Source organism: Trachypithecus francoisi, unplaced genomic scaffold, assembly GCF_009764315.1.
Source record: "Trachypithecus francoisi isolate TF-2019V2 unplaced genomic scaffold, Tfra_2.0 Lachesis_group0, whole genome shotgun sequence".
In the NCBI taxonomy this organism is placed as follows: Eukaryota; Metazoa; Chordata; class Mammalia; order Primates; family Cercopithecidae; genus Trachypithecus; species Trachypithecus francoisi.
Genome location: NW_022681453.1, coordinates 152,598,753 through 152,621,774, shown reverse-complemented (window position 1 = coordinate 152,621,774; position 23,022 = coordinate 152,598,753). Strand labels below are relative to the sequence as shown.

The following is a 23,022-nucleotide window of genomic DNA, read 5'->3' as shown; positions in this document are numbered from 1 at the left end:
TGGACATGTATGAAGATCTGCCTACCCCAAGTTCCAGGAACTGATATGATTAAGAGAAATGACTACTCTGTAATTATAGTAGAAAGAGGGATAACGCATTTGTGTGTACTTATGTATTATGTATGTATTTAAAAAGCTAATACATGTAAACAGAAAAAATAATTTTCAAATACTGCACAAGGGTACACAGAGAAAAATAGGTCTCCCTCCCTCTCTGCCCCCAGGTTTCTCCCTAAAAGTATACACTGTTACCAGATGTTGGGTGTCCTTCCATAGATATCCCGTACATATCTAAGCGCATGTATGTATGTGTGTGTGTGTGTGCATTTAAACTCACAATTTTTTTTCCTTTTTCTTGTTGTATATAAATGAGAGCACACTACACATGCCACTCTACCTTATTTCATTTATTTAACAATAGATAATGGAAAACCTTCTATGCTGGGACATATGGATCTGTCTTATTCTTTTAGTGACTGCATAGTATTCCATTGTATGAATTTGTTTAGGCTCCCTCAAATCATGGGACATTGTATGAATATTTAACCCATCATCTAATAACTGGCTGGCATTTGTTTCCAATCTTTTGCTTTTGTGTTTACATTTTAGACATATTTTTATAATAGAGATATAAACAAAGAGAAAAAAGTTGTCTGCTTAACTCTTATTTAACCAGAAAATATGATGAACAGAGGCCATACAGTATTCTGAGGGTTCTTGGTAGTTGGAATGAAGAGAATTCAAATTCTCAGCTCTCAAGTACAACTTTTCGGAATTCTTCTGCTGTGTATTAAATGCAAACTGAACAGAAGTTCATGTCTTAGGGATCTTTAGTTGCTTAAGCAAAATGTGATGTTGGAAGGAAAAAAGATAGAAGCTAAGGGAGGACAGGGAAAAGTAGGAAACAGGAAGCAGAAAACTTCCCTGTCTCCACCTCTTGTCATCTGTGTCCCCCTGTGTCACCTTTCTTCATTTCTGTCTGTGCTAATCATCAGCCTTCTTTGCCTCTCCCTGCCTGCGGATGGAAGATGCTAGCCAGCCCTACAGGACCTCCTAGGCAAGGGAATCCACAGCCCTCCTTCCCCACCCCCACTAAAGAGACTGGTTCCCCCATGATCGGATGAGCTCTGGCGAAAGGGACAGAGCTCTATCGTAGAAGACGGCTGCAGGAGCCCCACGCCAAGGACAAACACGGTGATCGGAGATGGGTGGGCTGGGAACGGCCGTCAAGTGCCACCACGTGGTCCCATGGGGACAAGAGCTTTGTGGACAAGAGCTGCTTAGTAACTCTGCATGAGGGACCCTCAAAGCCGTCACGATGGCTTCAACTTGGCTGTGTAGCTCTCTAGCCCGGACTATTCCATTATAGATAATGTCAGGATAGGTCAGAAAAAGTTCTGCCCAGGTCTTGTCCAACAACAGCATTTCACACTTATTTGTGGGTGAGATGTGGCGTGCTGAATTGAGGAGTAGGATTCATGTATTTGTAAAGGATGCTTCTGCTCCTGTCCCCTACACATACACACAAAAGTTTTGAGAATGTTTTCATATCACCTTGTCAGATTGTAAATGTGTTATTCTCAAGTAATGTCATGGACTTGTTTGGATAACACTTGTTTTTGTTTTTGTTTTCAGACAGGGTATCACTCTGTCACCCAGGCTGGAGTGCAGTGGTGCGATCTCAGCTCACTGCAGCCTTGAACGCCTGGGCTCAAGCTATCCTCCCACCCCAGCCTCCTGAGTAGCTGGGATTACAGGCACGTGCCACCATACCCAGCTAAATTTTTAATGTTTTGTAGAGACGGCGTCTTGCCATGTTGCCCAGGCTGATCTTGAACTCCTGGGCTCAAGCGACCCACCCATCTTGGCCTCCTAAAGTGTTGGGATTACAGGTTTGAGCCACTGCGCCCACCAACACTTGTTTTGTTCTTTTTGAGAACATATTTTTAAAGAAATATGTTTCGATCTGAAAATGAATAACGTAAAGAAGCCATATGTGTTTGAAAGAAAGTCCGCTGAAGCTAGGGTAATGATCTGTCTCAACTCCTGACTCACTAGGGTAACCCCAGCCCCTAGTGACAGTTTTAACAGGAAAGCCCAGTCGGCCCTTTCCTTGAGCATCAGTCTTGGGGCATCTCTCTGAAGACCACTGCTGAACCACACAGACTCTGAGGGAACTCCTACTCTCTGTGTACACTGGAGAGGAAACTCCTGCCAGCAGAGGTCACTGCCGTACCAGCTGGGAGTCAGCGTCAGGACAGCCTCCTCACAAGGCTGTGCCCGCCTCTCCCCTGCCCTCTTCTTAACCTCATGACTGCTTAGCTCAGTGAAGGAGATAAATGGCAGTGTTGCACTAATCAAGTGTGCGCGGGCCATTAGCAGTTTTTTTCTCAGTAATAGGCTTTGATATCCCAAACCTAAGGGTGTTTAACATTACTACTCAGAATAAGAACACACGAGAACAGCGGGTTCTGCTTTCACCTTGGATTGTATTTTTCCATGTTTAGCCCAATCATAAACTTAATCCACCTGCTTCTCACCTGGATGACTAAGAGTAGACTCCCACCTCAGGACGCAAGCCCGTGTGCATGCGCATGCACATACACACACGCCACGCACACAACAAGACCCTCATAGAGAAGGAAATTATTCCATGATATGGCACCTCAAATATTTATCATTTCTTGATGTTGGGAACATTTCAAATCTTCTAGCTATTTTAAAATACACAATGAATTATTGTTAACGATAGTCACCCTACTGTGCTATGAAACACTAGAACTTACTCCTTCTAACTGTATCTTTGTACCCATTATTCAGCCTCCCTGTTCACCCCTGCTTCCCAGCCACTGGTAGTCATCATTCTACTCTCTACTTCCACGAGATCCACCTTTTGAGCTCCCATAAATGAGAGGCATCTATGAGCCACTTGTGGCCCAAGAGCTAGCCACAGACAGGACCTATGTATAATGGACTGACTTGCCAGCCCTCTCAATGGCCACCACCAAAGCAAAGACATGTCACCAGGGCTCATCCACCAATTAAAGGTGGAGGAGAAGAAACTGTAAAATGTGGGAGGAAGCAGTTGGGCACCTACAGGCCATTGCATTGCCACATGATGCCATCTGCCTCACATACTGGCCCAGGCCAAGAGGCTGCTGGACTCAGAGGCCAGGTGAAAATACCAACTACAGTAGCCATTAGGATGTATGGCCTGTCCCCCACCCAAGCACCAGGTAATTGAGCAGCCAGGTCATTGAACCTTACAGCCTTTGGGCAATGGACATGTGATATGCTTGTTCCCATGCAAATATCTAGGCCATTCTGTATCTTTGTGACTGTGACCTAGCAATTGCAAGGCACAAATCTGAGTCTAAGATTAACACAGAGGTAATAACTGTCCTATTACATGTTGTCCGCAACAAACAACACAGACTTAACAGCATCTAATTGGAAATGAAGTTGAAACTGAAGATTTAGAAGAGATTCTAGCAGAAGAGGAATGATAAATACAAATTAATTGGACCATTCCCACTATTGTGAATTTAAAATGTGTAAAATATCACAGATACTCCCTTTATTCAAAGAAGTGCCTTTATTCCTTCCTTTTAGTGATGGTAAAGATATTGAGGACATTTTTTCTTTTGTTCTTTTTGGGTTTTTTGTTGTTGTTGTTGTTGTTGTTAAAGTAAGACATGCCCACAGTACCGTATGCAAATCTTGCATGCAGCTTAATGAATTTTAACATATGTAAAACGAGTGACAAGTTCTATGGATCTGTGTCCTCATTTGTCAAGTGAATGTTACTGAGACAGCATTTCCTAAGTCTGCTCTTAGAAACTTTGTTCTAAGCCAGCAAAATTCATTCTGCATGTTTTGATGCAATAGATCCTGTATCACGATTGCGGTATCTTTTACCCCACCCCTAACACAGTGGTCCTGGCATAATTGGCACTGGATAAATCTTTGTTAGGCTGAGTTCTCCAGAACTGCCTCTGATGCTACCTCAAAAAGAGCCTAGCTTTGGAAGAAGGACGTGAACCAAACAGTCCACAGTCCGTGGTCCACAGCACTGCCAGTCATCACAGTGCACACAGAGATCCCATCACCCCCACACTGGTAAATGCTCACATGGAGGGGGTTTAATAGATATGGATGGATGGATGGATGGATTTCTGTTCCAAATCCTTCAGGGACAGAAAAAGAACTAAATAAAAAAGGAAGTGGGTTCTGAGGTTAAAGGACGGTGGTCTTGACAGAAAAGGGGATTCCCTGGCCATCCAGCCTGATGCTGATTGTTCAAATCAATTTCCAGTTCCTCTGTAGTGTAATGACACAATCAAAAGAAATCAGAAATCCTCTGGAGTTCAGCATCTTGTCTGAAGCCATAACAGAACCAGAGTATTGGTATCAACTATTTGCTGAAGGTTTTGTTTTGTGGCTGATTATATTAGGTCGGCTGGGAAGAAGTATCTGTGTCAGTTAGGATGCTGTGGTCTGCAATCCACAGAAAAACCTCCTTAACAAGGTGTTCCAAAGGAAGCAATTCCAAAGCGCAGCCATGTCAACAAGGACTCGGGCCTTTATTCACACCTGTCAACTCTGTTTGTAATATCTACCCTCATGGCCAGAAGAAGGCCAAAGCCAATGGAAGCATCTGGCCCTTACACGAGTCCAAAAGCAAGGAGAAAGGGCAGCATGACAGGACCCTCTCCCTTCCTTACAGACCCTCAGCATTTCACAATAGCCCAATCCGTAGCAAAGAGGAAAGGGATGGCTCCTATGAGGGTTCTCCATTGACAGTGGTGGCATGGTTACTGAATAGCTATACAGAATCGAGGCTCCATGAGTATGGACAGAGAAGACATGAGTTATGGGTAAACAACAAACATGTTCACCATAGCATGGCCGCAGTGGCAGTCCTTGGCAATTATCCAGGCCAATCAAAACCCAACTAAATAAATTACCTTTTAACTTTAAATAATCAATTGCCACAGTAAAATTGGATCATAGGCCTTGATCAGGCAACCAAGGGCTCTTTGTAAAAAACTGGCTTATGGGGCCAGGCATGGCAGTTCATACCTGTAATCCCAGCACTTTGGGAGGCCGAGTTGGGCAGATCACCTGAGGTTGGGAGTTCAAGACCAGCCTGGCTAACATGGTGAAACCCTGTCTCTACTAAAAATACAAAATTAGCTGGGTGTGGTGGTGGGGGCCTGTAATCCCAGCTACTTGGGAGGCTGAGGCAGGAAAATCGCTTGAATCTAGTAGGTGGAGTTTACAGTGAGCTGGGATCACGCCACTTCACTCCAGCCTGGGCAACAGAGTAAGACTCCATCTCCAAAATAACTAACTAACTAACTAAATAAACTGGTTTCTGAAGGCCCTCCGTGACAATGTGGGCCTTTTCGCTCTGTTTACCACAGATTCGCTGCAGCAAATGCAGAGACTTGATAAGTGTGCTTGGCCTCTTCCTGGCTAAAGGGCATGGCTTTAGGAGAAAGCAGTTCATTGTGTGGCCTTCCAGAACAGTCATCGTTTGTTCCTTCTCAATGAAACTCTGCAGTCTGGGAACAGAATCGACTAACCTTCAGCTTCCCTTGCTAACTCCACCTCGAGAGCACACCCACGTGAGCCTGGATAAATTGCACTGTGAGGAGGAGTGCGGGGGTGGGCAATGACCCTGGAAGGACCGGAGGTGAGGGGAAAGGGTGATTTTCCAGGAAGTACCAAAAATGTCACCTAAGAGGTTCATATACTAACAATTGGTCTTTTATTTCTATCCTTTCTCTATAGTTATAGAGGCAAGACCAAGGCTATCCCTGAATGCCGGGACAGAGAGAGAGAGAGAGATCAGGGTCTGAGTGTGAGTGTGGGGAAGTGGGCAGGGCCAGAGTGAGTTATACCTGCAGTGATTAACCCACCCTTAGGGCTTGCTCTGGTTCCACAGGGTGCCAGTCTTTCCCCTCCCTCTCATGGTTGGGAGGAGCTCATGGGACCAACTTGGTAAAAAACAGGTGTGCTTGGGGTCATCATTGCTATCACATGCTCTCCTGGCCTCTTTTCCACCTTCTTCCTTATTCTACTTCTACTTTCGTCCTTTTTCTGTGACTCTGCATTGGCTGCAGTAGAGGGAGCCATTTCCCCTAAGACCCCTAAGACCAGGGTATGTGTACCACAAGAGGCACCTGAGATCATTTCAGAGGCACATTAACATTTTATAGTTTAATAGATATGTACTTAGTTTACTTCTCTTTACCAAAAAATTGCAAGTTGTGTGGTAGCTATATATACTAGTGTGTTCTCATGCTGCTATAAAGAACTGCCCAAGATTGGGTAATTTATAAAGGAAAGAGTTTTAATTGACTCACAGTTCCACAGGGCTGGGAAGGCCTTAGAAAACTTAGTCATGGCAAAAGGGGAAGCAAGCATGTCCTTCTTCACATGGCAGCAGGAAGAAGTGCAGAGCAAAGCAGAGGAACAGCCTCTTATAAAACCATCAGATCATGTGAGAACTTACTGCCATGAGAACAGCATGGGGTTAACCGCCCCCATGATTCCATTACCTCCCATCAGGTCCCTCCCACAACATGTGAGGATTATGGGAACTACAATTCAAGAGGAGATTTGGGTGTGGACACAGAGTCAAACCACATCACCATAAGAATTCCATTGATTCTTGAGCTCTTCCTCTGGGAGGAGAATGCTGAACTCCCCAGAGAGGTTGAGGAAAACAAGACCCAGATGGAGGGCACTTGCCTGGCATCATGGAGCATAAAAACAGTGATTTCTGGATTAAAAATCATTTTTGGGGTTCCAGTGCTTTTCTCTCCACGCCGCTCTTCTGTTAAATACATCTGTTTCATCTGGTGCACTTTCTATTTTTATATTAACAAAGTTTTTCTTGTAAATTAATGGAAATGGCTGCTTTCTAGAGGACAGTGTAAAGAACTGACCATTTCTGGATTCTAACCTGATTTCTAACGCCACTTGCATCTACAGCTTTTAACAACTCTCCGAATAACTTTCTATTTCCTCATCCAGGAAATTACAGGACATTTCTGACATTTCAATGAGTTTTTAGTTAGGGACTTTAAAGGTAATGAGTATCTATTGTCTGGTTTCAAAGGAAGTGTAATTAAAATTAAAGTCTAATACCCCAAATAAAAAGCTACATCATAGACAAGATTGCACAGCTTACATTTCTTTGTCAATCTGTTTTGTAAATGTCTGCATTTCTCATTGCAGACTCAATGTAACTGAGACATCTAGTGTTCAGTCCTAAGAAAAACAAATTTCCATGAATCTGGGTTTAAAGAATTCACAAAATCCCTTTTATGTTCCCTCGGAGTAAAACAGAATTCTTCCCCCTACCCTGGGGGAAGAAGCCTGGGAAACCTCTTTATGGTTCTTTCTGGGCTTAGCCCTTTCCCAGGTGAAAATGTTTTTCATATCACACACGCTCATGAAATGTTTCCCACATTTAGTGTTATTGTTATTATAACTGTGTTGTGAGTCACACGGATAAAACCCATCCCCTCAGTCCAACCTCACCCTCCTCTAACTTTTAAAGCAATTGTCTCAGATAGAAAATGCCTTTCCTTGGTCGGGAGCGGAGGCTCACGCCTGTGATCCCAGCGCTTTGGGAGGCCGAGGCGGGCCGATCACGAGGTCGGGAGATTGAGACCATCCTGGCTAACACAGTGAAACCCCATGTCTACTAAAATTAACCGGGCGTGGCGGCGGGCGCCTGTAGTCCCAGCTACTCGGGAGGCTGAGGCAGGAGAATGGCGTGAACCCGGGAAGTGGAGCTTGCAGTGAGCCGAGATCGCGCCCCTGCACTCCAGCCTGGGGGACAGAGCGAGACTCCGTCTCAAAAAAAAAAAAAAGCCTTTCCTCTTCAATGGGGCTGCATGTAGGTCACATCTTGTTTTCTGGATTTCTAGTAATTAAGAATGTACACATAAACCCAAGATATTTAAATTATTTCATATAAATGTAGATAACATATTAATTTCTATCCACACAATGAATAATATTTGCATATCAGGATAACTTATAAAGGTGAATTATGTATTAAATATGGCAGCAAAAGCGCAAGCAACAAAAAATAGGTGAACTGGACATCACCGAAATTTAAAACTTTATGCTTCAAAGGGCACTATCAAGAAAATGAAGACAACCCACAGAATGGTAGATAACGTTTGAAAATCATGTGTCTGATAAAAGACATATTTGAAATATGTAAAGTACTATTACAACTCAAAAAGACAACGCAATCTATAAATGGGCAAGGAATCTAAATAGACATTTTTGCCCAGATTTTGGGGTGATGAGTACACTAGAAACACACCCACCATTATACAATATACTAATGTAGGAAACATGCACATTTGTATATTTTTTCAGATATACAAATGGCTAATAAGCACATGATGCTCAACATAATAAACACAAGATGTCCAACATCATTAGCCATTAGGGAACTGCTAATCAAAACCACAATGAAATACCACCTCACACCAACTAGAGTGGCTGTAATAAAAAAAAAAAAAAAGATAAAGTATGAGGGAAAATGTAGAGAAATTGGAACCCACATGCATTGCTGGTGGAAATGTAAAATGGTGCGGCTGCCTTAGAAACAATTTGGCAGTTCCTCAAAAGATTAAACAGAGAGTTACCACATGACCCAGCAATTTCACTCCTGGCTGAAGTGAAATTCACTGAAAACAAATGAAAGCCTACGTCTATACACACACTTGAAGACAAGCATCCTTCATAATAACCAAAAAGTGTAAACAACCCAAATGTCCATCAACTGATGAAAGGATAGATAAAATGTGTCCTATCTGCACAACGAAATATCATTCAGCCTTAAGAATAGGCAAATCTACAGAGACAGAAAGTTGATTATCAGTTGCTTAGGGATAGGGTGGGGATGGAATGGGAGGGAGAATGAGTTAGAGGGAAATGGAAAGTGACTCCTAATGGGTATGGAGTTTCTTTGGGGGGGTGAGGAAAATATGATAAAATTGATTGTGATGATGGTTGTTCAACTCTGCGAACGTACTAAAAAATATTTAAGGCCAGGTGCGGTGGCTCACGCCTGTAATTCCAGCACTTTAGGAGGCCAAGGTGGGTGGATCACCTGAGATCAGGAATTCGAGACCAGCTGGCCAACATAATGAAACCCCATCTCCACTAAAAATACAAAAAAATAGCTGACTTGGTGGCAGGTGCCTGTAATCCCAGCTACTTGGGAGGCAGAGACAGGACAATCGCTTGAACTTGGGAGGTGGAGGTTGCAGTGAACTGAGATGGCGCCACTGCACTCCAGCTTGGGCAACAAGAGTGAAACTCTGTCTCAAAAAAAAGTTTTTAAAAAAATAAATTGAAAACATTTAATTATATTTTAAAGTATAATGGGTGAATTTTATGGTATGTGAATTATATCTCAACAAAGCTCTTATTTAAATGTAGGTTATAAGTAGTAACTTATATATATATATATATATCACATTTTCTGTGTGTATATATATATATAAATATATGTATCACATTTTCTGTATAAGGAACCTCTACACTGTTTTCCATAGTGACCATACTGATTTATATTTCCCTCTGCAGTGTATGAGTGTTTTCCTTTCTCCACATCCTCACCAGCATCTGCTTTTTTGTGTTTATATATATATATAAAATGTGATATATATATAATATATATCATGTTTTCTGTATATATATATAAATATATATATATCACATTTTCTGTATCCAACCAATCATTGATGGATGCTACATTGGCTCCTTGATTTTGCTATGATAAATAATAGTGCTGCAATAAACACACAAGTGTGGGTGTTTTTTTTAATTTTATTTCTTTTGTTTGAGGTAGATTCCTTTAGTGGGATTGCTCTATTTTTAGTTCCTTGAGCTTTTTCCATAAAGGTTGAACCAAATCTACATTCCCACCGTCAGGGTACAACAGTTCTCTTTTTTTGCATCTATGCCAACATGTGTTGTTTTTAACTTTTTAATAGTAGTTATTCTGACTGATGTAAGATGGTATCTCAGTGTGGTTTTTGTTTGCATTTCGTTAATGACTGAGTGATGTTGAGCATTTTTTCATGTGTTTGTTGGCTGCTTATATTTCTTCTTTTAAGAAATATCCATTCATGTCCTTTGCCCAGTTTTTAATGGAGTTACTTGTTTTTTTTCTTACTCAATTGTTTGAGTTCCTCGTAGATTCTGGATATTAGTCCTTTGGTGAAGGAATAATTTGCACATATTTTCTACCATTCTATAGGTTGTCTGTTCATTCTGTTGATTATTTCAGAAGTATTTCAGTTTAATTAAATCCCATTTGTCTGTTTTGGTTTTTATTGCATTTACTTTTGGGGTCTTTGTCATAAATTCTTTACCTAGGCTGATATTCAGAAGTGTTTTTCCTAGATTTTCTTCTAGGATTTTAATAGCTTCAGGCTTTACATTTAGGTCTTTAATCCATCTTGAATTAGTTTTTGTATGTGATGAGACAAAGGGGTCCAGTTTCCTTCTCCCACATGTGGCTAGCCAATTTTCCCAGAACCATTTATTAAATAAGGGTGTCCTTTCCCTATTGTTTATTTTTGTCAACTTTGTCAAAAATCAGTTGGTTGTAGGTATGTGACTTTATTTCTGGGTCCTCTGTTCTGAACCCTTGATCAATGTGTCTATTTTTGTACCAGTACCATGCTGTTTTAGTTACTATAGCCTTGCAGTATAATTTGACATCAGGCAATGTGATGCCTCCAGATTTATTCTTTTTGCTTAGGGATGCTTTGGTTATTTGGGCTTTTATTTAGGTTCCATAAGAACTTTAAGATAGCTTTCTTCTAGTAAGTAGTAACTTTTAAATTGATACATAGTAATTGTACATATTTATGGAGTACATTTGATATTTTGATACATGAATACAATGTGTAATGATCAAATCATGGTGAATAGAATACCCATTACCTCAAACATTTATCATTTCTTTGTGTTGGGAACATTTCAAATTTTCTCTTCTAGTTATTTTGAAATACATGATAAATTATTGTTAACTTAGTCATCCTCCTGTGCCATCAAACACTAGAATATATTCCTTTTATCTAACTGTATTTTTTGCACCCATTAACCAACCTCTATTCATCCCCCGACCTTCCCAACCTCTGGCAACCATCATTCTACTCTCCACCTCCATGAGATCAACTTTTTAAGCTCCCACGTGTGAGTGAGAGAATGCAGTATTTGTCTTTTTTCACTTTACTCACCTAGTTATTTCACTTAACATAGCAATCTCTCGTTTCATTCATGTTACTGCGAGTGACAGGATTTCATTCTTTTTTATGACTGAGTTGTATTTCATTGTGTATATGTACCACATTTTCTTTATGCATACATCCATTGATGGACACTTAGATTCATCTCATATCTTAGCTATCGTGAAGAATGCTGCAATAAACATAGGTATGCAGATATCTCTTCAATATACTTGTTTCCTTTCTTTTGCACATATATCTAGCAGTGGGATTGTTGGATCATATGGTAGATCTATTTTTAGATCTCAGTGTTTTGAGGAACCTCCACACTGTTTTCCGTAGTGACTGTACTGATTTATATTTCCATCTGCAGTGTATGAGTGTTTTCCTTTCTCCATCCACATCCTCACCAGCATCTGCTTTTTTGTGTTTTTGATAATAGCCGTTCTAACTGGGATGAGGTGAGATCTCACTGTGGTTTTGATTTGCATTTTCCTGATAATTAGTAATGTTGAGCATTTTTTATATGCCTATTGGCCATTTGTATGTCTGATTTTGAGAAATGTCTCTTCAGTTCATTTGCCCTTTTAAAAATTGTATTACTTGGTGTTTTGTTGTTTTGTTGTTGTTGTTGTTGAGTTGAGTTCCCTATATATTCTGGTTATTAATCCCTTGTTGAATGGATACTTTGCAAATATTTTTCCCAATCTATAGATTGTCTCTTCACTTTGTTGATTGTTTCCTTTGCTGTGCAGAAGCTTTTTAGCTTTATGCAATCTTATTTGCCTATTTTTTCTTTAGCTGTCTATGCTTTTGAGGTTTTAACCCCGAAAAATTCACCCAGACCAATATCATAAAGCACTTTCCTGATGTTTTCCTCTAGTAGTTTCAAGTCTTACTTTTAAGTTTTTAATCCATTTTGATTTGATTTTTATGTATGGTGAGAAATAGGGGTTTCTCTTTTTTTTTTAATTTTTATTTATTTATTTATTTATTTTTATTTTTTATTATACTTTAAGTTCTAGGGTACATGTGCATAACGTGCAGGTTTGTTACATATGTATACTTGTGCCATGTTGGTGTGCTGCACCCATCAACTCGTCAGCACCCATCAATTCGTCATTTATATCAGGTATAACTCCCAATGCAATCCCTCCCCCCCCCATGATAGGCCCCGATGTGTGATGTTCCCCTTCCCGAGTCCAAGTGATGTCATTGTTCAGTTCCCACCTATGAGTGAGAACGTGTGGTGTTTGGTTTTCTGTTCTTGTGATAGTTTGCTAAGAATGATGGTTTCCAGCTGCATCCATGTCCCTACAAAGGATGCAAACTCATCCTTTTTTATGGCTGCATAATATTCCATGGTGTATAGGTGCCAAATTTTCTTAATCCAGTCTGTCACAGATGGACATTTGGGTTGATTAAGTCTTTGCTATTGTGAATAGTGCCACAATAAATATACGTGTGCATGTGTCTTTATAGCAGCATGATTTATAATCCTTTGGGTATATACCCAGTAGTGGGATGGCTGGGTCATATGGCACATCTAGTTCTAGATCCTTGAGGAATTGCCATACTGTTTTCCATAATGGTTGAACTAGTTTACAATCCCACCAACAGTGTAAAAGTGTTCCTATTTCTCCACATCCTCTCCAGCACCTGTTGTTTCCTGACTTTTGAATGATTGCCATTCTAACTGGTGTGAGATGGTATCTCATTGTGGTTTTGATTTGCATTTCTCTGATGGCCAGTGATGATGAGCATTTTTTCATGTGTCTGTTGGCTGTATGAATGTCTTCTTTTGAGAAATGTCTGTTCATATCCTTTGCCCACTTTTTGATGGGGTTGTTTGTTTTTTTCCTGTAAATTTGTTTGAGTTCTTTGTAGATTCTGGATATTAGCCCTTTGTCAGATGAGTAGATTGCAAAAATTTTTCCCATTCTGTAGGTTGCCTGTTCACTCTGATGGTAGTTTCTTTTGCTGTGCAGAAGCTCTTTAGTTTAATGAGATCCCATTTGTCAATTTTGGCTTTTGCTGCCATTGCTTTTGGTGTTTTAGACATAAAGTCCTTGCCCATGCCTATGTCCTGAATAGTACTACCTAGGTTTTCTTCTAGGGTTTTTATGGTATTAGGTCTAACATTTAAGTCTCTAATCCATCCTGAATTAATTTTCATATAAGGAGTAAGGAAAGGATCCAGTTTCAGCTTTCTACTTATGGCTAGCCAATTTTCCCAGCACCATTTATTAAATAGGGAATCCTTTCCCCATTTCTTGTTTCTCTCAGGTTTGTCAAAGATCAGATGGCTGTAGATGTGTGGTATCATTTCTGAGGACTCTGTTCTGTTCCATTGGTCTATATCTCTGTTTTGGTACCAGTACCATGCTGTTTTGGTTACTGTAGCCTTGTAGTATAGTTTGAAGTCAGGTAGCGTGATGCCTCCAGCTTTGTTCTTATGACTTAGGATTGTCTTGGCAATGTGGGCTCTTTTTTGGTTCCATATGAACTTTAAAGCCATTTTTTCCAATTCTGTGAAGAAACTCATTGGTAGCTTGATGGGGATGGCATTGAATCTATAAATAACCTTGGGCAGTATGGCCATTTTCATGATATTGATTCTTCCTATCCATGAGCATGGTATGTTCTTCCATTTGTTAGTGTCCTCTTTTATTTCACTGAGCAGTGGTTTGTAGTTCTCCTTGAAGAGGTCCTTTACATCCCTTGTAAGTTGGATTCCTAGGTATTTTATTCTCTTTGAAGCAATTGTGAATGGAAGTTCATTCATGATTTGGCTCTCTGTTTGTCTCTTACTGGTGTATAAGAATGCTTGTGATTTTTGCACATTAATTTTGTATCCTGAGACTTTGCTGAAGTTGCTTATCAGCTTAAGGAGATTTTGGGCTGAGACAATGGGGTTTTCTAAATATACAATCATGTCATCTGCAAACAGGGACAATTTGACTTCTTCTTTTCCTAACTGGATACCCTTGATTTCTTTCTCTTGCCTGATTGCCCTAGCCAGAACTTCCAACACTATGTTGAATAGGAGCAGTGAGAGAGGGCATCCCTGTCTTGTGCCAGTTTTCAAAGGGAATTTTTCCAGTTTTTGCCCATTCAGTATGATATTAGCTGTGGGTTTGTCATAAATAGCTCTTATTATTTTGAGGTACGTTCCATCAATACCGAATTTCTTGAGCGTTTTTAGCATGAAGGGCTGTTGAATTTTGTCAAAAGCCTTTTCTGCATCTATTGAGATAATCATGTGGTTCTTGTCTTTGGTTCTGTTTATATGCTGGATTACGTTTATTGATTTGCGAATGTTGAACCAGCCTTGCATCCCAGGGATGAAGCCCACTTGATCATGGTGGATAAGCTTTTTGATGTGCTGCTGAATCCGGTTTGCCAGTATTTTATTGAGGATTTTTGCATCGATGTTCATCAGGGATATTGGTCTAAAATTCTCTTTTTTTGTTGTGTCTCTGCCAGGCTTTGGTATCAGGATGATGTTGGCCTCATAAAATGAGTTAGGGAGGATTCCCTCTTTTTCAATTGATTGGAATAGTTTCAGAAGGAATGGTACCAGCTCCTCCTTGTACCTCTGGTAGAATTCAGCTGTGAATCCATCTGGTCCTGGACTTTTTTGGTGGTAGGCTATTAATTGTTGCCTCAATTTCAGAGCCTGCTATTGGTCTATTCAGGGATTCAACTTCTTCCTGGTTTAGTCTTGGAAGAGTGTAAGTGTCCAGGAAATTATCCATTTCTTCTAGATTTTCTAGTTGATTTGCGTAGAGGTGTTTATAGTATTCTCTGATGGTAGTTTGTATTTCTGTGGGGTCCGTGGTGATATCCCCTTTATCATTTTTTATTGCATCTATTTGATTCTTCTCTCTTTTCTTCTTTATTAGTCTTGCTAGCGGTCTGTCAGTTTTGTTGATTTTTTCAAAAAACCAACTCCTGGATTCATTGATTTTTTGGAGGGTTTTTTGTGTCTCTATCTCCTTCAGTTCTGCTCTGATCTTAGTTATTTCTTGCCTTCTGCTAGCTTTTGAATGTGTTTGCTCCTGCTTCTCCAGTTCTTTTAATTGTGATGTTAGAGTGTCAATTTTACATCTTTCCAGCTTTCTCTTGTGGGCATTTAGTGCTATAAATTTCCCTCTACACATTGCTTTAAATGTGTCCCAGAGATTCTGGTATGTTGTATCTTTGTTCTCATTGGTTTCAAAGAACATCTTTATTTCTGCCTTCATTTCATTATGTACCCAGTAGTCATTCAGGAGCAGGTTGTTCAGTTTCCATGTAGTTGAGCGGTTTTGATTGAGTTTCTTAGTCCTGAGTTCTAGTTTGATTGCACTGTGGTCTGAGAGACAGTTTGTTATAATTTCTGTTCTTTTACATTTGCTAAGGAGTGCTTTACTTCCAATTATGTGGTCAATTTTGGAATAAGTGCGATGTGGTGCTGAGAAGAAAGCATATTCTGTTGATTTGGGGTGGAGAGTTCTATAGATGTCTATTAGGTCCGCTTGGTGCAGAGATGAGTTCAATTCCTGGATATCCTTGTTAACTTTCTGTCTCGTTGATCTGTCTAATGTTGACAGTGGAGTGAAGTCTCCCATTATTATTGTATGGGAGTCTAAGTCTCTTTGTAAGTCTCTAAGGACTTGCTATATGAATCTGGGTGCTCCTGTATTGGGTGCATATATATTTAGGAGAGTTAGCTCTTCCTGTTGAATTGATCCCTTTACCATTATGTAATGGCCTTCTTTGTCTCTTTTGATCTTTGATGGTTTAAAGTCTGTTTTATGCAGAGACATACATAGGCTCAAATAAAGGGATGGAGGAAGATCTACCAAGCAAATGGAGAACAAAAAAAAGCAGGGGTTGCAATCTTTTTTTTTTTTAACCACTGAACTTTTTATTGGCCTCCTGCTCCCCAAAGGGTACCCTGGTTCTGCTGTCTTAATGTCTTAGAACTTTGGTGTCATTGGTCTCAGACACCACTTTGCCATCCACTATCTGGTGGGTGGTGGTCTTTTGGATGGTTTGCATGGAGTTGCTACCGTCCAGGGCATCACCAAGATTGAAGCCCTCGCCATTTTCCAGCAGGCAGCAGTAGGTGGTGCTCTCAGCCTTCAGCTTGACCTTGATGTTCGGCAGGGCCTCATACTCCTGGACCTGGCACTGCCCCTCTGCCCGGGTCTGTGCCACCTCTGACTCCAGATACAGCAGGATCCCATTGAGCTGCTCCATCTGCAGGGCATAGCGGGCCTCCACCTTCCTCAGGCTGTTCTCCAAGCTGGGCTTCAGATTTCTCATCGAGTTCAGGTCGATCTCCAAGGACTGGACTGTACGTCTCAGCTCCCTGAGCGTCATCTCAGCAGCTCTAATCTCAGCGGACTGCGTGGTGACTACTGTGCTGCCCTCCTCGATCTGCTGAGACCAGTACTTGTCTAGCCCCTCTCGGTTCTTCTGAGCCAGCTCGTCATATTGAGCCTGGATGTCTGCCATGATCTTGGCGAGGACCTGAGATTTGGGGGCATCTACCTCCACAGTCAACCCAGAGCTGGCAACCTGGGTTTGTAGGCCTTTTACTTCCTCTTTGTGGTTCTTTTTCATAAAGAGCAGTTCCTCCTTGAGAGCCTCGGTCTCTGTCTACAGCTGCAGCGAGTGACATTGGTGTCATCAGTGACCTTGGGGAGCTCACGGTTGTCCCTCTCCACAGACTGGCGCATGGCCAGCTCTGTCTCATACTTGACTCGAAAATTATCAGCAGCAGCAAGACAGACATTGTCGATCTGCAGAACCATGAGAGCATTGTCCACAGTATTTGCGAAGATCTGAGCCCTCCGATCCTCAATGGTCTTGAAGTAATGGCCCCAGTCTCTGTCCTGGGGTTCCTTCTTCTCCAGATGCTCCCAGATTTTGCTCTCCAGCTTCTGGTTCTCTGTCTTCAGGTAGGAGGCCAGGCAGTTGTTCAGGCTTTGCATGGTCTCCTTTTCATTTTGGATGCCTCCCATTCCTACCAGACCTCCGGCCATCCCCACAGCCACACCCCTGGACCCCAAGCCACCCGGGAAACTGATGGAGCAGGACACAGAGATCCAGGAACCAGAGCCCCCCACGCCTGCATAGACACTCACCATGCTGCTGACTGGCCAGGTGCTGTAGCTGGGTGCCTGGGAGGACTCCAGGGACCAGTAGTTGATGGAGAAGGTAGAGCGAGTGGTGAAGCTCATGCTGTCCAGGGAGGAGAGTGAGAGGACAGGACTCAAGCTTTGCTGATGACCGAGATAGGGGTTTCATTTTTCTGTCTATGAATATGCAGTTTTCCCAGCACCATTTACTGAAGAGACTGTCATTTCTCCATTGAATGTTCTTGGTACTTTTGTCAAAAATTAATTGGCTGTAAATACATGGATTTATTTCTGGGTTCTCAACTGTGTTCCATTGGTCTATGTGTCTGGTTTTATGCCAGTACCATGCTGTGTTGTTTAGTATAGTTTTGCAGTATATTTTGAAGTCAGGTAATGCGATGCCTCCAGTTTTGTTGTTTTTCACTCAGGACTGCTTTGGCTATTTGGGGCCTTCGGTGGTTTCTTTTGTTTTAAAGAAAATTTTGCCGGGCGCGGTGGCTCAAGCCTGTAATCCCAGCACTTTGGGAGGCCGAGACGGGCAGATCACGAGGTCAGGAGATTGAAACCATCCTGGCTAACACGGTGAAACCCCGTCTCTACTAAAAAAATACAAAAAAAAAAAAAAAAGAAAATTTTAAGCTAACATTCTTACTGGACTTCTGTGGTTTCATATGAATTTTAGGGTCATTTTTTCTACTTCTGTGAAGAATGTCTTTGGTATTTTGATAGAGATTGCACTGAATCTGTAGATCGTTTTTGGTGGTATGGTCATTTTCATAGTATAAATTCTTCCAGTCCATGAACAGGGATGTCTTTCCATTTTCTCTGTGACCTCTTCAATTTCTTTCATTCATGTTTTATAGTTTACCTTTTAGAGATCTTTCATCAACTTGGTTAAATTTACTCCTACATTTTTTATAGCTGTTGTAAATGAGACTGATCTCTTGATTTCTTTTTCCACTAGTCTGTTATTGGTATATAGAAATGATACTGATTTTTGTATGTTAATTTTTTATCCTGCAATTTTACTGAATTTGCTTATCAGTTCTAAGAGTTTTTTGTTTTGTTTTGGTGGAACTTTTAGGGTTTTCTATATATAAAATCATGTCATCTGCAAATAGGGACAGTGTGACTTCCTCCTTTCTAATTTGAATGCCCTTTATTTCTTTTGCTTATTTGCTCTGGCTAGGAATTCCAGTACTATGTTGAATAAGAGTGGTAAGAGTGGGCATCCTTGTCTTATTCTAGTTCTTAGAGAAGAAACTTTCAGTTTTTCCCCATTTAGTATAATATTAGCTGTGAGTTTGTCATATATGGCCTTCATTGTATTAAGGTACATCTTCTCTGTTCCTAATTTTTGGAGGGGTTTTTTTTAGTCACAAAGGGATGTTGAATTGTATAAAATGCTTTCTCTGCATCTATTAAGATGATTTTTTGTATTTCATTTTTTTGACGTAATATATCACATTTATAGATTTGCATATGCTAAACTAACCTTGCATCCCTGGAATAAATCCCAGTAAATCATGATGAATGATCTTTTTAATGTGCTGTTGGACTCTGTTTACTAGTATTGTATTGAGGATTTTTGCATCTATGTTCTTTAGGGACATTGGCCTATAGTTTTCTTATGTTGTTGTTGTGTTCTTGTCTGGTTTTGGTATCAGGATGAGTTGGCCTCAAAGATGCATTTGGAAGAATTCTCTTCTCTTCAACTTTTTGGGAAAGTTTAAAAATAATTGGTATAGTTCTTCTTTAAATATTTGGTAGAATTCAGCAGTGAAATCATCAAGTACTGGACTTTTCTTTGATGGGAGACTTTTAATACTGATTCAATCATTTTACTCACAATTGGTCTATTCAGGTTTTCTGTTTCTTCTTGGTTCAATCTTCGTAGGTTGTACATGTCTAGGAATTTATGCATTTCCATTATGTTTCTCATTTTTTGGTGTATAGTTGTTCACAACAGTCTCTAACAATCTTTTGGACTTCTGTAGTAGCAGTTGTAATGTCCCCTTTTTTCATTTCTGATTTTATTTATTCGGGTCTTTTCTCTATTTTTCTTGTTTAGTCTGCCTAATGGTTTGGCAATTTTGTTTATCTTTTCAAAAAAACACCTTAAGGCCGGGTGCGGTGGCTCAAGCCTGTAATCCCAGCACTTTGGGAGGCCGAGACAGGCGGATCACAAGGTCAGGAGATCGAGACGATCCTGGCTAATACGGTGAAACCCCGTCTCTACTAAAGAATACAAAAAAACTAGCCGGGCGACGAGGCGGGCGCCTGTAGTCCCAGCTACTTGGGAGGCGGAGGCAGGAGAATGGCGTGAACCTGGGAGGCGGAGCTTGCAGTGAGCTGAGATCCGGCCATCGCACTCCAGCCTGGGCGACAGAGCCAGACTCCGTCTCAAAAAAAAAAAAAAAAAAACCAAACAAAAAAACACCTTATTTCTTTTGTATTTTTTTGGTCTCAGTTCTGTTTATTTCTGCTCTTAACCTTGTTATTTCTTTTTTCCTACTAATTTTGGGGTTGGCTGCTTCTTGATTTTCTAGTTTCTTGACATGCATAATTAGGTTGGTTATTTGAAATTTTTCTACTTTTTTAATGTAGGCATTTATTGTTATAAACTTCTCTCTTAATACTGCTTTTGCTGTATGCCATAGGTTTTGGTATGAGTATCTCTTCTCAATAATCTTCTCTATGAATGTGTTGCCATACCATCACTATAGAATGTATTTCTATAACAAATACCTGTGTCTTCAAGTGATCCATACATGTCTTATAAGGTAATTTATTAATGCAATACTTCAATTCCCTGACTACTTTTGTGAATTAGAAATTTTACTACAATTTACTACATAAGATTTCCTTATCTGAAATGTGGAAAATGGGGTGAAACAAAGCTACTATTTAATAGAGAAAGAGTGAGAAAACAGTAAGTTTAGCTGAGGAAATGAAGTCAAATATAACAATTTGTTAATGCCAGAGGAGATGCCACAAAATTCAGATGGGACTACATGTTTCTTTGTAAAGGGACAATGTGATTGTGCAGAAAGCCGAATTTTCTGTTTTATCCAACAGGGGGCACTAAACTAGCACCGTGCCTCAGCTGCCGGGAACTACCAAGACCACTTCCCGTAACAGCAACTGTAGGATCCATTATTTATTTGTGTTTGATTGTGGCCTTTAAGAAGCTCACTTTGTTAAAACAAACAAATATACCTCACACTGACAGTAAAGTGTACTTGATGAGGAGATTCCAATCACTCTTCCTAGAGGTACATTCATGCGTTGATTCATTTATTGAGTGCCTTTTTTTTTGAGACGGAGTCTCGCTCTGTCGCCCAGGCTGGAATGCAGCTGCGCCATCTGGGCTCACTGCAAGCTCCGCCTCCCGGGTTCACGCCATTCTCCTGCCTCAGTCTCCCGAGTAGCTGGGACTACAGGCGCCCGCCACCACGCCTGGCTAATTTTTTGTATTTTTAGTAGAGACGGCGTTTCACCGTCTTAGCCAGGATGGTCTCGATCTCCTGACCTTGTGATCCGCCAGCCTTGGCCTCCCTAAGTGCTGGGATGACACGTGTGAGCCTGGCCTATGAGTGCATACTTGGTGCTAGAGATACAATCGTGAGTAAAATAATGAGCCCTGTTCTTTTTTTTTTTTTTTTTTTTTTTTTGAGACGGAGTCTGGCTCTCACCCAGGCTGGAGTGCAGTGGTGCAATCTCGGCTCACTGCAAGCTGCGCCTTCCGGGTTACACCATTCTCCTGCCTCAGCCTCCCAAGTAGCTGGGACTACAGGCACCCGCTACCATGCCCAACTAATTTTTTGTATTTTTAGTAGAGACGGGGTTTCACCGTCTTAGCCAGGATGGTCTCGATCTCCTGACCTCGTGATCCGCCCGCCTCGGCCTCCCGAAGTGCTGGGATTATAGGTGTGAGCCACCGCGCCGGCCATGAGCCCTGTTCTTATGGACCTCATGGTTTAGTGAAGGAAACAGATATTAATGAAACGCTCATGTTAATGAAATAATCTGGATTGTGGTAAGTGACCCAAAGGAAAAGGGCAAGCCATATTACCATACAGGCACCAAGGTGGAAGACCTGTACAAATGTGGACTAAGTTCTGTACAGAAGAGACAGAAATTGTCTAAAATGTTCAAATCTACCTTGTGCGTATCTATTGGATTTTTAAGAGTGTCTGTGGCTCTCTTAAAATCACCCAGTCCCCCATGGCAACCAACAGACACAATAACTAACAGATGCAGAAAAAGTGCCCCATTCATGTCTCACTAGATGTTACACTTCAGCCAAAGTCTGGGATAGATTCCATGCTTTCTCTCCTAAATGGCTTTCCTTCCTCTCACTTCTCTCCCACAAAATGCAGTAATTCCACCAGAAGCTGCACATAACCTACAACTTAAATTTCCCAAATATGGCTTTCTCTTAGTCAATTCCTTCCTCATGAAACAGACAGAAGCTCTGACTTTCTCACAGTGGACATTCTAGTCCTCACCCTGTTACTCAAGGATCGACATGCTCTGGAGTCCTTGTGGTCCCACCTCCCATAGCCCCCGTGCAAATCCTGTGGGCAAAGAAGTATACCTACCAGCCTTGGAATGACCTTGTTTATCTCCCTTCTCTGCCTCTGTTCCATGCCTTTGCTCCATGCCATCCAGGCAACTGAAGTGACTTTCTTGCTTGTCAGTAAATGACGCCTTCCTTAAAATAAAATCGTCAACTTTTCAGGTATTAAATAAAACACTGACAATACAAATAATACTTTTACTTTTTTTGAAAGAAACATTTGCAATACAAACAATGCTTTGTTTTAAACATCCATGTTTGGCAAAATAAAAAGTGATACTCCTATGTTAGTCCTCTTACTAAAAATATTTTATTTCGCTAATCTTTTGAATCGTAGATTCAGGGAAGCAGAGACCTACAAAGAAGTCTGCCTTCAAAGACCCTGGCCTGACTCCATTTGAGAGAGAAAATTGACCCACATGTGGGAGGACTGTCCTGAGGCTCCTGTGAGGCCAGGCCAAGAAACCTTAAGATGGCCAAGAAACCTTAAGATAGCCAAGAACGCTTTCTCCTGTCTGCTAAGATTGCCCTCAGAGTTCTGGTTTCCTGTCTGAGGACCTACATCTTCTTTCAGCCATTGGCTGGACAGATGTGGTCTACCCACAGGGCTGTGGTCTCAGCCTTGCAAGCCTCTATGGAATAACCACATTAGAACATGATGTGCGTAGGAAAAATTATCAATGTATATAATGGTGATAATATAATTTTGAAGCCCCTTAACTCGCTGCCTTCTTTTACATTTTCTTATACTTACCTTTCCCCCAGTCTTTAGAGGTTTCCAATTGTCTCAGGGAGGTTTAGGATTGTTACAGAGGGAATGCAAAAAAAAGAGAGAGAGAGAAAAGAAAAAGAGGAAAAAACAGTTAATTATCAACTTTTTTTTTTTTTTTTTTTTTTTTTTTGAGACAGAGTCTCGCTCGGTCTCCCAGGCTGGAGTGCAGTGACCGGATCTCAGCTCACTGCAAGCTCCGCCTCCCGGGTTCCCGCCATTCTCCTGCCTCAGCCTCCTGAGTAGCTGGGACTACAGGCG

At 41.1% G+C, this 23,022-nt stretch overlaps 1 protein-coding gene and 1 pseudogene across 1 annotated transcript in view; one reads left to right on the top strand and one right to left on the bottom strand.

The window, feature by feature from the left end:
• ZBTB38 (zinc finger and BTB domain containing 38) overlaps positions 1-22,696 on the top strand; it is a 157,750-nt gene extending 135,054 nt beyond the window's left edge. Inside the window, exon 3 of the transcript XR_004437316.1 lies at positions 22,330-22,696. The gene's annotated coding sequence lies outside the window, so the exon portion shown is untranslated. The remainder of the gene's footprint in view (positions 1-22,329) is intronic.
• Positions 16,236-17,521, bottom strand: LOC117084102 (annotated as a pseudogene).
• Positions 22,697-23,022: the final 326 nt, after the last annotated feature.